We start from the raw sequence: 14,086 nt of genomic DNA on the forward strand, positions 1-14,086 counted from the left end.
TTTTTATTTCCTGCTCAAACATAAGTTTAATGATCATTGGTTGTATCAGTTGTTTTGGACAAGTGAAAAGGGGCTTGCTTAGTTTACTAAGTTTATTTGATGTTTTTCCCCTTGTTTCCTGTAGCTCTTGCACAAGTATGTTGCTACCTCTTTGCATTTATGGACTATAGCCGTACTATACTACTGAAACAATTCCTTGAGTGTACTTGGAATTAATTAATTAATTAAGTTCAGGACATTATCAACAGCCCTCCTAATTCTACTCATCTACAGATAGAACTAGATTTCTTTATTTTATAAAGACATTATGGTCTTAACCTGCAGTAGAAATGCTCACCATTTTAACTCTCACACTTATGGCAAACTTGACATGTATGTTCAAGTTAAAGTTAAGTTCAAACTCCTACCCAATGATTTAGTACCCAAAGGTAATATCTACTCCATTTTGATCCCAGAACTAAAGGCCATGGAGGAATACAATGAGGAGGTATTACAACAAGGCTACATCCATCTGTCCACTTCTGCTGCTTCCATTTTTTCTTTGTGGCTAAGAAGTGCCAGGATCTTCACCAAGTTGGACCTCAGAAGTGCATATAACCTCATCCGGAAGGGTGGACGAAATTGAAAGCTGTCTTTGTGATGCCCACTGGCCACTACGATCAAACAGCTCCATTGAATACTGAGATTTTCCAACTTCTGCAAACTGTTAATTTACAGTTACAGTTTCATGACTGCACCATTGACAACCGAAGCCACGTCAGTCATGGAAATTCTTCAAACGGTCTTCATATCAGCCCCACTCCTGGTCCATAGACTGAGGGTAAATGAGGATTGGATGTGATAAGTGTCTCTGATTCTACTCCACTGGAGTATCACCTGAATAACACATATGTTCTTCAAAGTCAAAGAACATTAATTCAGAAAGCACATACCTCACTGAGCACTGGTCATCCTGGGACCAATAAAACTCTCACTGCTGTAAGATGCCTCTGGTGGCCTGGAATGGCTAACAACATTAGAAGTTACATGAGAAGATGCCAGGAATGTGCAATGCCAGCTGGGAATTTCCTGCCTCTCCCTGTTCCTCAGCATCCATGCACACACCTTAGAAGTGAACTTTTTCAATGACTTAACAGCATCAGAAGGTAACAGTTGAATTTTGGTACTTGTGAACAGATTCTTCAAGGTCTGTCATTTAGTACCCTTGAAAGGACTCTCCAACTGCCATGGAAACTTGGAGATGGAGATTTTTCTTTTTACTCCTAGGTGTGTAAGCCTATTTTCTCAATACCTTCTCTTTACATTTTTATAAAATATAATTTGTATAATATGTTTCACTTCTACAATAAGCTGCCAAATGTCTTCTTTAAAAAAAGACCAACCTGTGATCCAAAGCATTTAAAATGTGTAACAATTTGAAGATGGAAGTATTATTTTCAGGACAGTTTTCAAGAAGTGAAACTGACAGTTGACAGGACACTGATCATCCTGGGAACAATAAAGCCCTCTCACTGCTGCAAGATGCCTCCGGTGGCCTGGAATGGCTAACATCAAGAAGTACATACTACTTCAAGAAGTACGTTAAAGGATGCCAGAAATGCCGGTTCTCAAGAAGTGAAACTGACAGGTAACAGGACAATCATTGTCTTCAATGACTAAGCTGTCTGCAACAAAAACAACATTCTTTGAATCTGCGAAGACAAATTGCATCAACTGTAACCATTCCAATGACTGGGTCAACAGCATGCATTGACACCTCTGCATGGGTGTCACCAGATGTTTTTGCACAATAGAAATCATGTCAAATAAGAATGTGTGTTGACCCCAGACAGCCAAAAAGCAGTGGACTCTTATCCATTCCCACACATGGATGAATTACTGTTGTCACACCAAGTATGTTTTTTGTGTGTTTTCAATCCCCATGTGCTTTGTGTGACTTAGTTTCTGTCCTTTGTAAATCATGTCATTATGTTCAGGTGTCTTGGTGTCTTCGATTATCCAAATTTACCTCACATGGTTTAAGATCATCACACTCAAAGCAATAAAGTTACATAAGACTAGGCAAAAACATTGGTACAAATACATCATGACAGGAGTATTTGAAGCAAATGTTTAAAACCTATTTAAATGTTAAATATTGATAATTATTATTAATAATGATAATAAGAAGAATAATTGCTAAATAATTTGAAACGGTGAACAATCTGGTATCACGTTGTAATAACTACACACTATAAATCATTAGTTAAGCAGTAGTAAATATTGAAAAAAATAAATACTTCTGTTTGGAAGATATGTATAAATAGTGTCACATCTCTGGACTTTGTTATTGTTTTTTGTCTCGTGCCATGTGCTACCTGTGCCCTACCTTCCCTTTGTGTTTAATTGTATTATTGTCTTCAGCCGTGTCTTGTTAATTTAGTTAATTACCTTGTGTATTTAAGTCCTGTGTCTGTATTCCGGTTGTCCGATCGTCAATGTCCATTCGATGTCTATACGTTCCCGAGGTTACCTACTTGTGGTTTTTTGTTCTGCCTGCCTTTGTATATTTATTTTACCAGTTTTGGATTAAATCTATTTAAGTTTATTTGCGTCTCGAGTGCTTCCTCTCCCGAGAAACAACGAAACGTGACAAATAGTCCTCACTTTAGACGAGCTCACAAAAACAGATGGAAGCTGTTTATAACTAGCCGACTTAATCATGAATTACAGCAGGTACATGTTAAGAAAGCATTTAACAACACACTAAGCAACAGTTATCATGTGTCTAAATAATAAGATTGATACATTTAAAGATAATGAGAATGTGCATTTAAATAATTTTGGTTAAATTAAATTCGAATAAAATGGTTTCTAAACAACGTAATAATTTAGTTTAAAATAACATAAAAACGACATGAAAATCTAACAAATGAGAGGCAAATTTCCCAGCAATAACTCTGGCAACAGTTTGAGGAATGAAAAGAAAAACAAAACCACAGACCTTTCTGTAACTAATAGCATTGATCTCATCAAAAGTACAGTTCCTCTTTCTGCTTGTAAACAAGACAAAATGCTACAAAGCAGGTTTTAAGTGATGTCAGTCGTTAGGTTTACCGATAAATCTTAATTTGTTATTACTAGTTAGTAAGGTAGCTGTTAAGTTTAGGCATTGGGTAGGATTAGGGATGTAGAATAAGGTCCTGTAGAATAAGGCATTAATATAGCTGCTTGATTATAAAGTGCTTAATTGGCGCTAATAAATGGCATGTTAATAAGCACTAATGTGGTACCTTAAATCTTTCAATTGTAGTTGTGCAGTAAAGTGTGATTTAAACAGTGCCATTGATCATTGATATCACTAGGGTAATAAAAACTTTCACACATAGTATACGACAAATCTGTGTGTAAAATGAACAGTTGCTGTTAAAAAGAAAAGTGTTGACCCCAGACAGCCAAACAAAGCGGTGATCTTGAGTTACACTTTTAAAGGTTGTACTGTTTAATTAGCATTAACCTAATGCTTACGTCCAAGGAATGTCGTGAGTTCACAGCCTTTGTTATTATTATTCGCAATTTGCACATTTTTTAAGTACAGTAGAAATGCATTTAAAAATCCCAATAGAATGTTAAAAGCCAACAAGTATTGATTAGGTCGATGTAGATCAGACAGTATTAACTATTCACTAGCCACTCACTAAGCCTAGAAAATGAGTTACTAGTTGTAGGAATGTTTGCTTCGTGTACTATACTTCATTAGAGAAGGCTTCCTGCAAAACCAGACTAGCCTGTGATGCATGTAATTAAAAATGGCGAGTTTTGAGAGCACTTTCCTTTTAAAGTCCTCTTTTAAAAAAACGTGAATGAAGTACTGGTGCTAAAGGAATCAAATTCAGAAAAAGACTCTCTGAGGAACTACTGTTAACTAACAAGTAACTCTGATTAACGATTCAGTAAGCAATAGCACAAAGATGACACTAGTAGTTCACTATTAACTAACCAATAACTACTTTTTTTTTTCTTCCAGGAGAACTAATGAAAAAGTTTCATAATTCACACAAAACTAAACAATAAGTAATGCAGGACAAATGACTAGCTGTACTTTTAACTAATTCACAAGACATTATCATTAACCTAATAACAGACTTGTACCAGATGTCCTATTTCTTTTTATATGGGACACGCGATATAAAATCTGAAAATATTTTCTGTGTGCATATGACAAGCAATGTGTAATATACTGTACAATAATAAAATACTAAATGTGTGTAATTTTTTGTGTATATCAATTGGTGGGTCAGTGTCAAGGATCTCATCTCAGTTGTAGTATCGAGGGTGAAACCACCCACGTAAAATACTGCTTGTACCGAGACTAGAACGTGCAGCTTTGGGTTACAAGTCCATATCTAACCATTAGACTGTGACCGCCCCTATATATGTGTGTGCGTATCTTGTGAAGGGTTATAAGATTCTAGGATTACCTTTTCATTAATAACTACTATAAGACTCATGGTAACCCGCTAATAATTACTCAAGTGTTACTACATCCTTCTGAAGGAGTTACCTAAAAGTACACTATTTAAAAAAAAAATTACCAAAAACTTCACATAAACATAAACATAAACTTCACACGAAACAGCTTCACATAAACATCAACCCATAAGATGCCTGAACTGGGGAGAAAAGAAAAGAACAGTTTTTGAGTTCTAGCATATTTAATCACGGTAATGTCTTTTAATGTCTTTCAGAAGACGACCTAGAAGACCGTCTTTGTGCTTGTATCCCAGCCAGTAAGTTCACTCAAAAAAACACAAATGTTCTTTAAGAAGCTTCTCTGTCCTGTTTTCTTCTCAGTCGCCAAATTTGGCTTTTGTATGTTAACCAGGCTCTCTCAATATTTTGTGTGTGTCCTCCATGGTTTGGATCAACAAAGTATCTGCTGTGGTTTACTGAGTAGTGATTGTATCCAAGATTTGGTGAAGCTCTGTACGATCTCCACTCATCGCTTAAAATGGTTGAGCCTTGGCGAACATGTTGTCTAATTATGGGAAGCAGGTGATTTCTGGAGCGCAAAACTGGCCGTCTTCTTTGTCCTTTTATGGCGAGCAAAGACCCACTTCTTTCTCTTCCATGTCTATCTATTCCTTGTCCATACTACAATTGAAAAAACAGTTTCAATAACTTGCCCTCCAAAGTACACGTCACAATTTTGTTTGCCTAAAGCATCATTAGCCAACTATAGTTGTACATTTCATTACCAACTGTTGAAAGATTATTGTTTATCTGTAAAATAATTTGGTAAATTTTGGTAACATTTACAAAATAAATAAGCTAACATGTAGTACTTTATGTTCCATATTTATTTGCAACGGTGCTGCACCAGTCATGATAGCTGATTTTGATACCACTGCTCTGTTTAGTGCAAAAAAATATTTATTGTGTAATTTGGCATTATTGTAAATTTATTGCCAGTACTGTTGTATGGTTAACTTTAGAATTTTTATGCCAACTGGGTAAAATATAATAAACTTGTTTTCCCTTGTTTTTCATCCCATGGCCAATTTAATATGGGCTACATTAATTATTTAAAAGTTTTGTAAATTATTTATAAATTCACTAATGTATCAATATAATATTATAATATATATATATATATATATATATATATATATATATATATATATATATATATATATATATATATATATATATATATTTCATATTACTTTTAAATTTAAAATAATTTTAAAATAAAACACAGCCTAAATGTATTCTAATATTAAGTGTGAACTATCATAGTAACTGGAGTCCTGCTAGAAGAGACCCAGGCTTGGAATCACAGACTATGAGAGATTTGATTTTGAGTTGGACAGTGTGCAATCATTGTCACGTCACAAAAAGTGAGTTTTGGTTGAAAAGCCAGTAGTGGAATAGTGTTTAAATGAGATGCAAACATTTTCAGACGATGCAGTTTAGTGCACAGGATCATCCATTTTAATAAAATGAACCAATTTAAAAGAATAATTCATTGACAGAATAATTCAGAATAATTCAGTTTGATTTGGATACTGCATTTCAGTGGTTTCATCTTACTTGTTTTCACTTAAAAAAACAGTTAGAAAGGATATCCCACCTTCCTTTTATGGCAGATGTTGCTTTCATCTATCACAATGAATTCCCTTCTTCCACCAATCCGTTGTCCGGTCTTGCTTTTAAACATCTTCAAGGCTTTCTTGGAGACAAATCTCAGTTTCTTGGTCCGAGCTTCCAGCAATGCCATCCTGGACCATGTCCCCTTGACGTAAACATAGTCCTTGACTGATTCTGCAATATTGAAAAATTTATGTGAAAACATTTTAAAATTATTTGAAATTACATGAATTGTGTTTTATTACACCTACCTGTCACGTCTTTGGACTCTTTTTGTTGTTATTTTTGTCCTGTGTCATGTGCTCTGTGTATCCTACCTTCATTCCTGTTAATTTGTGTCATTGTCCTCACCTGTGTCTAGTTAATTTAGTGATTTCCCATTTGTATTTAAGTTCTAGTTTGATCCTGTGTAATGGTCGGTTCTTGTCTTTAATATGTGTGTGGTTTTTGTCCTGTCTGTCTGCCAGTAAATATATTGTTTATTTCAATCTGAGTAGATTAAAGTGTTTAAGTTTACCTTAAGATCGTTGCGTATGCTCTCTTGCTAACCACACTGTGACACTACCTGTATATAAAAGTAATCCAATTTTGTAAACTTGTCTTGGTCTTGTAAAATATTGATCCTGACCTGCATGATTTTGTCACGGTTGCGCTTTCGAGAGACTGAGGAGACGAGGCTCAAAATAAACTTAAATGGATTTAATCTCAAAAATGACAAAATAAAGATATAAAGGCAGGCAGGCAGGCAGGCAGGTAGGTAGAACAGGCAGGCAGGATAAACACGGGTGTAGACATCGGGTAGGGACCTTGACGCTCGGACCAACAGAACTCAAAACACAGGACTTAAATACACAGGGTAATTGACGAGACACAGCTGATGACAATAACATAATTAACACAGAGGGAAGGCAGGGCACAGGGAGCACATGGCATGAAACGAAAACAAACACAGAGTCCAGAGATGTGACATTACCCCCTTCCCGGAAGGTGCGTCCACGCACCTAAAGGGTAACAACGAAAGAAAAACAAACAAAACAAAAAAGACTAGGAGTTGGGGATACCGGGTCTTGGGAGGAGGTTCTGGTGGAGGACGGATCCCCAGGAGGGGGCAGGCAGAAGGCAGAAGGGTCCAAGGAGGTGTAGATGGAGGGAGGAGCCAGGGAGGAGACAGGAGGAGTCCGGAGCAGGAGGAGATCCAGAGCCCAGCTATGGTGGTCCAAGGTGGAGCCGACGGAGGGAGGAGCCATGGAGGAGGAGCAGCCATCGACTCCATGGGGCCGACCGACGGCGGCGGAGCAGGTGGAGGAGGAGCCTGAGGTGGAGACGGAGAGCCGAAGAGCCAGGGTGACGTCGAGGCGCTGGAGGTCCAAGGCGACGCCGCAGGCTTCGGCGACTGACACGGAGACGGGGGACGGGAAGGACGCGGCGGAGCCAGAGCGACTGAGGACTGAGGTGAAGCCGGAGGGAAGGAGGAGCCTGACAGAGCCGTGGGATGGAGTGACGAGGCGGCCGCCGGAGAGAGAGGAATCCCGAGGCGACGGATGGTCGACGACAGACCAAGGCGGAGCCGGAGGGACGATGGAGCCTGGTGGAGCTGGTGGACTGACGGACCACGGTGTAGAGGAGGGAGCTAGGAGCCCAGGGGGAGCCGACGGGTCTACGAGCCGAGGAGGAGTCTGGGTCTCGGAGGCAGGACGGTGAGGCGAGGATCCTCCAACCTCGATGGCGATGGAGACCGGCAGACCCGTGGCGAGCTCCAGATGGTTTGCTGAGGATGAGCGCAGGGGCTGCTGGGATCCATCGACGTGGTGTGGCATGGGTGGGAGGGTGGGAAAACTTGAGGCGGCACTGGAGGGAGCGCGCGTGGCGCGGGCACTGGAGGAGCGCCGCGGGCGCGGGCACTGGAGGGAGCGCACGTGGCGCGGGCACTGGAGGGAGCGCACGTGGCGCGGGCACTGGAGGGAGCGCACGTGGCGCGGGCACTGGAGGGAGCGCACGTGGCGCGGGCACTGGAGGAGCGCGCGGCGCGGGCACTGAACGGGACAGAGCGCGCGGCGGGCGCGGGCACAGGAACGGGACAGAGCGCACGCGGCGCGGGCACAGGAACGGGACAGAGCGCACGCGGCGCGGGCACAGGAACGGGACAGAGCGCGCGCGTGGCGCGGGCACAGGAACGGGACAGAGCGCCGCGGGCGCGGGCACAGGAACGGGACGGCTGGGCGGAACCAGCGGGCTAACGGGACGGCTGGGCGGAACCAGCGGGCTAACGGGGCGGCTGGGCGGAACCAGCGGCTAACGGGACGGCTGGGCGGAACCAGCGGGCTAACGGGGCGGCTGGGCGGAACCAGCGGGCTTACGGGTAGCTGAACGGGAACAGGAACTCAGGATACAGGGAGGTGCCCAGTCTAAGTCCAAGTCCAAGTCTACATCATCCAGCTCCTTTGCAGATCCAGCAGCCCCAGGTGGATGATCAGCTCATCCTCAGCCGATGTGCAGTAGGCGGAGCTCCACTCCGCGCCTCATCGCAGTCGGCTGTCTCCACCGCAGGGAGCTCCGTTGCTGGCTCGCGCACCTGGTCTGACGATACGGCTCGGGTCCTGTTACGCTCCACGGCTCTGTCGCTTCTCTGGCGATGGGTCCGTGGTCGCGCTCGACTCCCCCCGTGTCAGCAGTGGGCTCAGGCTGGGGCTCGACCATGCGGTGAAGGGATGGGCTAGGCTCTGGATCTGGAGTGGGGCTGGTGTCGTTGTCCTCAGGCGCAACCATCATTGTTGATTTGCACGACACCAGCACCCACTCGACGTATGCGGCGAGGCTCTCTCGAGGACCGCTCCCGGACAGCTGCGCTTGGCTGGAGGTGTTAAGTCCAGCGAAATAGATTTCGAGCAGAGAGCAGTCCGGGTAGCGGGAGTCGCGGCCAGTTCGAGGAATAGTTCTGTGTAGTCCTCGAGAGAGCAATCCCCTGCTCCAGCAGGCGGATGAGGAAGTTTGGGTCTTTGAACTGGGCAAACATGGCAAAAAAACAAAAAAAATAAGGGGGAAAAATACGCCGCTATTTACTTTTTGTAGGTCCGAGCGTTCTGTCACGGTTGCGCTTTTCGAGAGACTGAGGAGACGAGGCTCAAAATAAACTTAAATGGATTTAATCTCAAAAATGACAAAATAAAGATATAAAGGCAGGCAGGCAGGCAGGCAGGTAGAACAGGCAGGCAGGATAAACACGGGTGTAGACATCGGGTAGGGACCTTGACGCTCGGACCAACAGAACTCAAAACACAGGACTTAAATACACAGGGTAATTGACGAGACACAGCTGATGACAATAACATAATTAACACAGAGGGAAGGCAGGGCACAGGGAGCACATGGCATGAAACGAAAACAAACACAGAGTCCAGAGATGTGACAGATTTTGTCACTTTTTCATTGTGTGCTCTTTGCTGACATATCCTACCAAAGTACCAAAACAAACAAATGAATGATGATACTCGGCTCTATATTTCAGCGCAGCCTGGTGATACACACCAAATTGAGAATCTAACAGAATGCATAGTCGATATAAAAAACTGGATGATGAGTAACTTATATTATAACTTAAGCTAAATTCTGAAAAAACGGAGGTACCGCACATATAATCTAGAACACAGTCTAACACTTGATGGCTGCTCTGTTAATTCTTCATCATCAGTTAGGAACCTAGGTGTGCTGTTTGACAGCAATCTTTCCTTTGAAAACCATGTTTCTAGCATCTGTAAAAATGTGTTTTTCCATCTTAAAAATATATCTAAATTACGACCTATGCTTTCAACCTCTAATGCAGAAATATTAATTCATGCGTTTATGACCTCGAGGTTAGATTATTGTAATGCTTTATTGGGTGGTTGTTCTGCACGCTTAATAAACAAACTTCAGCTAGTCCAAAACGCAGCAGCTAGAGTCCTTACTAGAACTAGGAAGTATGATCATATTAGCCCGGTTCTGTCAACACTGCACTGGCTCCCTATCAAACATCGGATAGATTTTAAAATCTTATTAATTACCTATAAAGCCCTGAATGGTTTAGCTCCTCAATACTTCAGCGAGCTCTTATTACATTATAGTCCTGCACGTCCGCTACGTTCTCAAAACTCTGGCCATCTGATAATACCTAGAATATCAAAATCAACTGCGGGCGGCAGATCCTTTTCCTATCTAGCACCTAAACTCTGGTACAATCTCCCTAACTCTGATCGGGAAGCAGACACACTCTGCCAGTTTAAATCTAGATTAAAGACACATCTTTTCAACTTAGCCTACACACAACACACCAACACACTTTTTATTTTTCAAATCCGTTAAAGAATTTTTAGGCTGCATTACTTAGATTTGCTGGAACCGGGAACACTACTCCTAAAATACGATGTACTTGTGACATCGTAAAAAGAATGGCATCTACGCTAATATTAGTCCTGTCTCTTTCTCAATCTGTTTTCACAGTTTGTATCCAGATGGTGGATCAGCACACAGAGATTATGTTCATCAGAGACCAGAATCAGAATCAGAATCACCAGATCCTGATGCACACACACACACACACACACACAATTATGCCAAATTATCTGCCCTGAATGCTGCACCGAGTTAAAGGATCCAAAAGAGAATTTGAACAAACTCCAACAAGACTGTCATGAATGAGGGGTCTGAGGCGTGCGGGTCCATGTGCAGGCTTTTATTAAACAAAGGCATGGTCAAAGCAGGCAGGCGTCGAACAGGGCAAACAGGAGTCTCAGAGCCAAGGCAATAACAAAATCCAGAAACAGGCGAAGGTCGAGTCAGGCAGCAAACAATCACAGAATCAGAAGACAGGCAGGGTCAAAACCAAGGAATCTATAATATATATAGTATTTATAGTCTACAAACAGGAAGTAGCAGCAGAGGGAGTGATCACAGATCACCCAGAGGTAAGAGCTCCCTCTGCTGGCTTGGTGACAAAGACATTCTTGATCTTTCAACCGAATTACACCAAATGACTGAAGATAATTCTTCATGGTTCGGAGAACTGTTAGGTAAACCCTAGGAAATAGCAATTCTACTCTTACTTTTTCTACTGGTGTACTATGTGTCTACAGTATCAAGCGTTTCCTTTAACAAATGACCTACGCCCAACAGGAGGAAATGACTGCTCCAACCAGAAAAGACTACTACCCATAGGAACCTCACAGACCCTAGAAGCATGTTTGTTTCTGTCAACATGCTATTTGTCGATAGATAATTTTTTTTTTTTACCTTTTTTTTTTTTTACCTTTTACCTTGTTGTTGTTGTGTTTAATGTTTAAAATTTGTATTTTATGAGTTTTTTTTTTTTTTAGAACTCTCAAAGGAGGAATTGTTGTATTACAAATTTATAAAAGGTTAAACACAGCTTACAAGCTGAATGTATATTGTAATTTACCATATAAGTGCAGGAAGCCCAAGCCCTGAGACAGTTATTGTTTGTCTTTGAGTTCTTGAACATCTGGTAGGTGTCCCAAGTCAAGTGTGAACGCTAATCCTGAAATACAACTGTGCCTGTTGTTTCAGACTCTATAACACCTATGCATTTGAATGACACTTGGATACTAAATAGATCAAGGATTGGGAAAGTTCCTGTTCTGGGCTAAGTTCCTGTTCTGCATTTGCATACTTTTGTTTTACTGGTCTCCACCTCTATGTACTCCTCCCCCTTGAAACATAAAAACTTCAACCTAGCATGTTTTAGTTGGAGATTTCTTGAAGATTTTCTTAAATATTTCTTGAATTCTTCTTGCAGATGACTACAGCAACTAAATAAAAACGAACTCCTGCTTTACCAAGAATATCCTGGTCTCTTCTTAAAAAGAAGCTAAAAAAAGTTTCCAACAGTAGTCACATATAGCCAGACCTTTAGACTGATAAATGAAGGTCTGGAATTAGTAGTTTTCACGTGACATCACAGTGTTATAGGAACGCTCATCTGGCTCAGCTTTACTTTACTCACCGTCAGTTATTTTTAGGCAGATTGCTTGAAGAAAATGCAATGTGCAAAGTTTCACATTAAATGTTTCCCATAGAAAACCATCAAAGCAAAACACTGAATCGTTAATCCAATTGTGTTCATATTTCAGCCTCATCTGCCTGGATATATAAAATATGTATTATTAATATGAATTATTATTAAAATATATTATCATTAAATATATCATGGCAAGTGTTTCTATGTTTTGTCATGCTGTTTAATGATTAAAATATTGCTGCAGATCCTTAATATGGATTGCATATTGTCACATATTTGGACTCTTTGTTTATTGTTTTTGCCATGTGCTCTGTGTGCCCTGCCTTTAGTTTGTGTTAATTGTATAATTGTTTTCACCTGTTCCCTGTTAATTTAGTCAATTTCCCTGGTGTATTTAAGTCCTGTGTCTTGTGTTCAGTTTTGTCTGATTGTCGAGGTCCCTACGTGGTTTTTGTTTTGCCTGCCTATGTGTTATTTTGCCCGTTTAAAGAAGTAAATCTGTTTAAGTTTATTTCCTTGTTGTCTGCTCCTTCCCGTTGAACCACACCCGTGACAGTACGATCGGACCATTAAAGTAAAGCGGCGTATTTCGCCTTTTGTTTTTTGTCATGGATTCCCCCTATGACGACCCGAACTTTCTCATCCTCCTGCTGGAGCAGAAGGATCGCTTTCTCGAGGGCTATACTAAGGACTTCCTCACCCTCGCGAACGACTCGCGCTACCCGGACAGCTTCCGCTGCTTGATCCATTTCCACGGACTAACCACCAGCACATGAGCGAAGCTGTCCGGCAACGGCCCTTGAGAGAGCCTCACCGCGTACATCGAGTGGGTAATGGTGTCGTGTAATTCGCCGATGACAGTTCAGCCCATGGACAACGACACCAACCCCACCCCAGAGTGGAGCTCCGCCCACTGCACATCGGCTGAGGATGAGCTGATCATCCACCTGGGGCTGCTGGATCTACAAAAGGAGCTGGACGATGTGGATTTGGACTTGGTCCCGCCCAGCCGTCCTGTTAGCCTGCTGGTCCCGCCCAGCCGTCCTGTTAGCCCGCTGGCCCGTCCAACCGTCCTGAATCCCCTTAAGACTGTTGTCCAAGCGCCCCGTCCAGTGCCCGCTCCACGTGCGCTCCCTCCAGTGCCCGCGCCACGTGCGCTCCCTCCAGTGCCCGCGCCACGTGCGCTCCCTCCAGTGCCCGCGACACGTGCGCTCTCTTCAGTGCCCGCGCCATATGCGCTCCCTCCATTGCCCGCGCAGCCAGCCCTCCCTCCAGTGCCAGCGCTCCTTCCAGTGCCCGCGCAGCCAGCGCTGCCTCAAGTTTACCTGGGATGTTTCCCAGCAGCCCCTGCGCTCATCCTCAGCTCACCATCTGGAGCTCGCCACGGGTCTGCCGGTCTCCATCGGCGTCGTGGGTGAAGGATCCCTCGTCTCATCGTCCCGCCTCCGATTCCCGGACTTCACATCAGCTCGTAGACCCGTCGGCTCCCCCTAGGCTCCTAGCTCCCTCCTCTCCACCGTGGTCCGGCAGTCCACCAGCTCCACCAGGCTCTATCGTCCCTCCGGTCGGTCGTCGACCATCCGTCGCCTCGGGATTCCTCTCCTCTGGCTTCGCTTCATGGACCATCATGGTTGGCTCTGGATCTGCTCCTGCTCCGGACTCCTCCTGTCTTCTCCCTGGTTCCTCCCTCCGTCTGCACCTCCTTGGACCCTTCTGCCTGCCCCCTCCTGGGGACCCGTCCTCCACCAGAACCTCCTCCCAAGATCCGGTATCCCCAATTCCTAGTTTTGATTTTTGTCCTTTTTGATGTTACTTTAGGTGCGAGGATGCACCTTCCGGGAGGGGGAAGTAATGTCACGTCTTTGGACTCTTTGTTTATTGTTTTTGTCGCATGCCATGTGCTCTGTGTGCCCTGCCTTTAGTTTGTGTTATTTGTATAATTGTTTT

At 43.0% G+C, this 14,086-nt stretch overlaps 1 long non-coding RNA gene across 1 annotated transcript; it reads right to left on the minus strand.

The window, feature by feature from the left end:
• LOC122343197 lies at positions 1–2,967 on the minus strand. The gene is made up of 3 exons (XR_006250719.1): positions 2,431–2,967; positions 933–1,006; positions 1–814 (listed from the first exon to the last, which is right to left on the minus strand). It is a non-coding gene; the product is annotated as an uncharacterized LOC122343197 (long non-coding RNA).
• Between the last annotated feature and the right edge of the window lie 11,119 nt (positions 2,968–14,086).

The sequence above is a fragment of the Puntigrus tetrazona genome, chromosome 4 (assembly GCF_018831695.1).
Source record: "Puntigrus tetrazona isolate hp1 chromosome 4, ASM1883169v1, whole genome shotgun sequence".
Classification (NCBI taxonomy): Eukaryota; Metazoa; Chordata; class Actinopteri; order Cypriniformes; family Cyprinidae; genus Puntigrus; species Puntigrus tetrazona.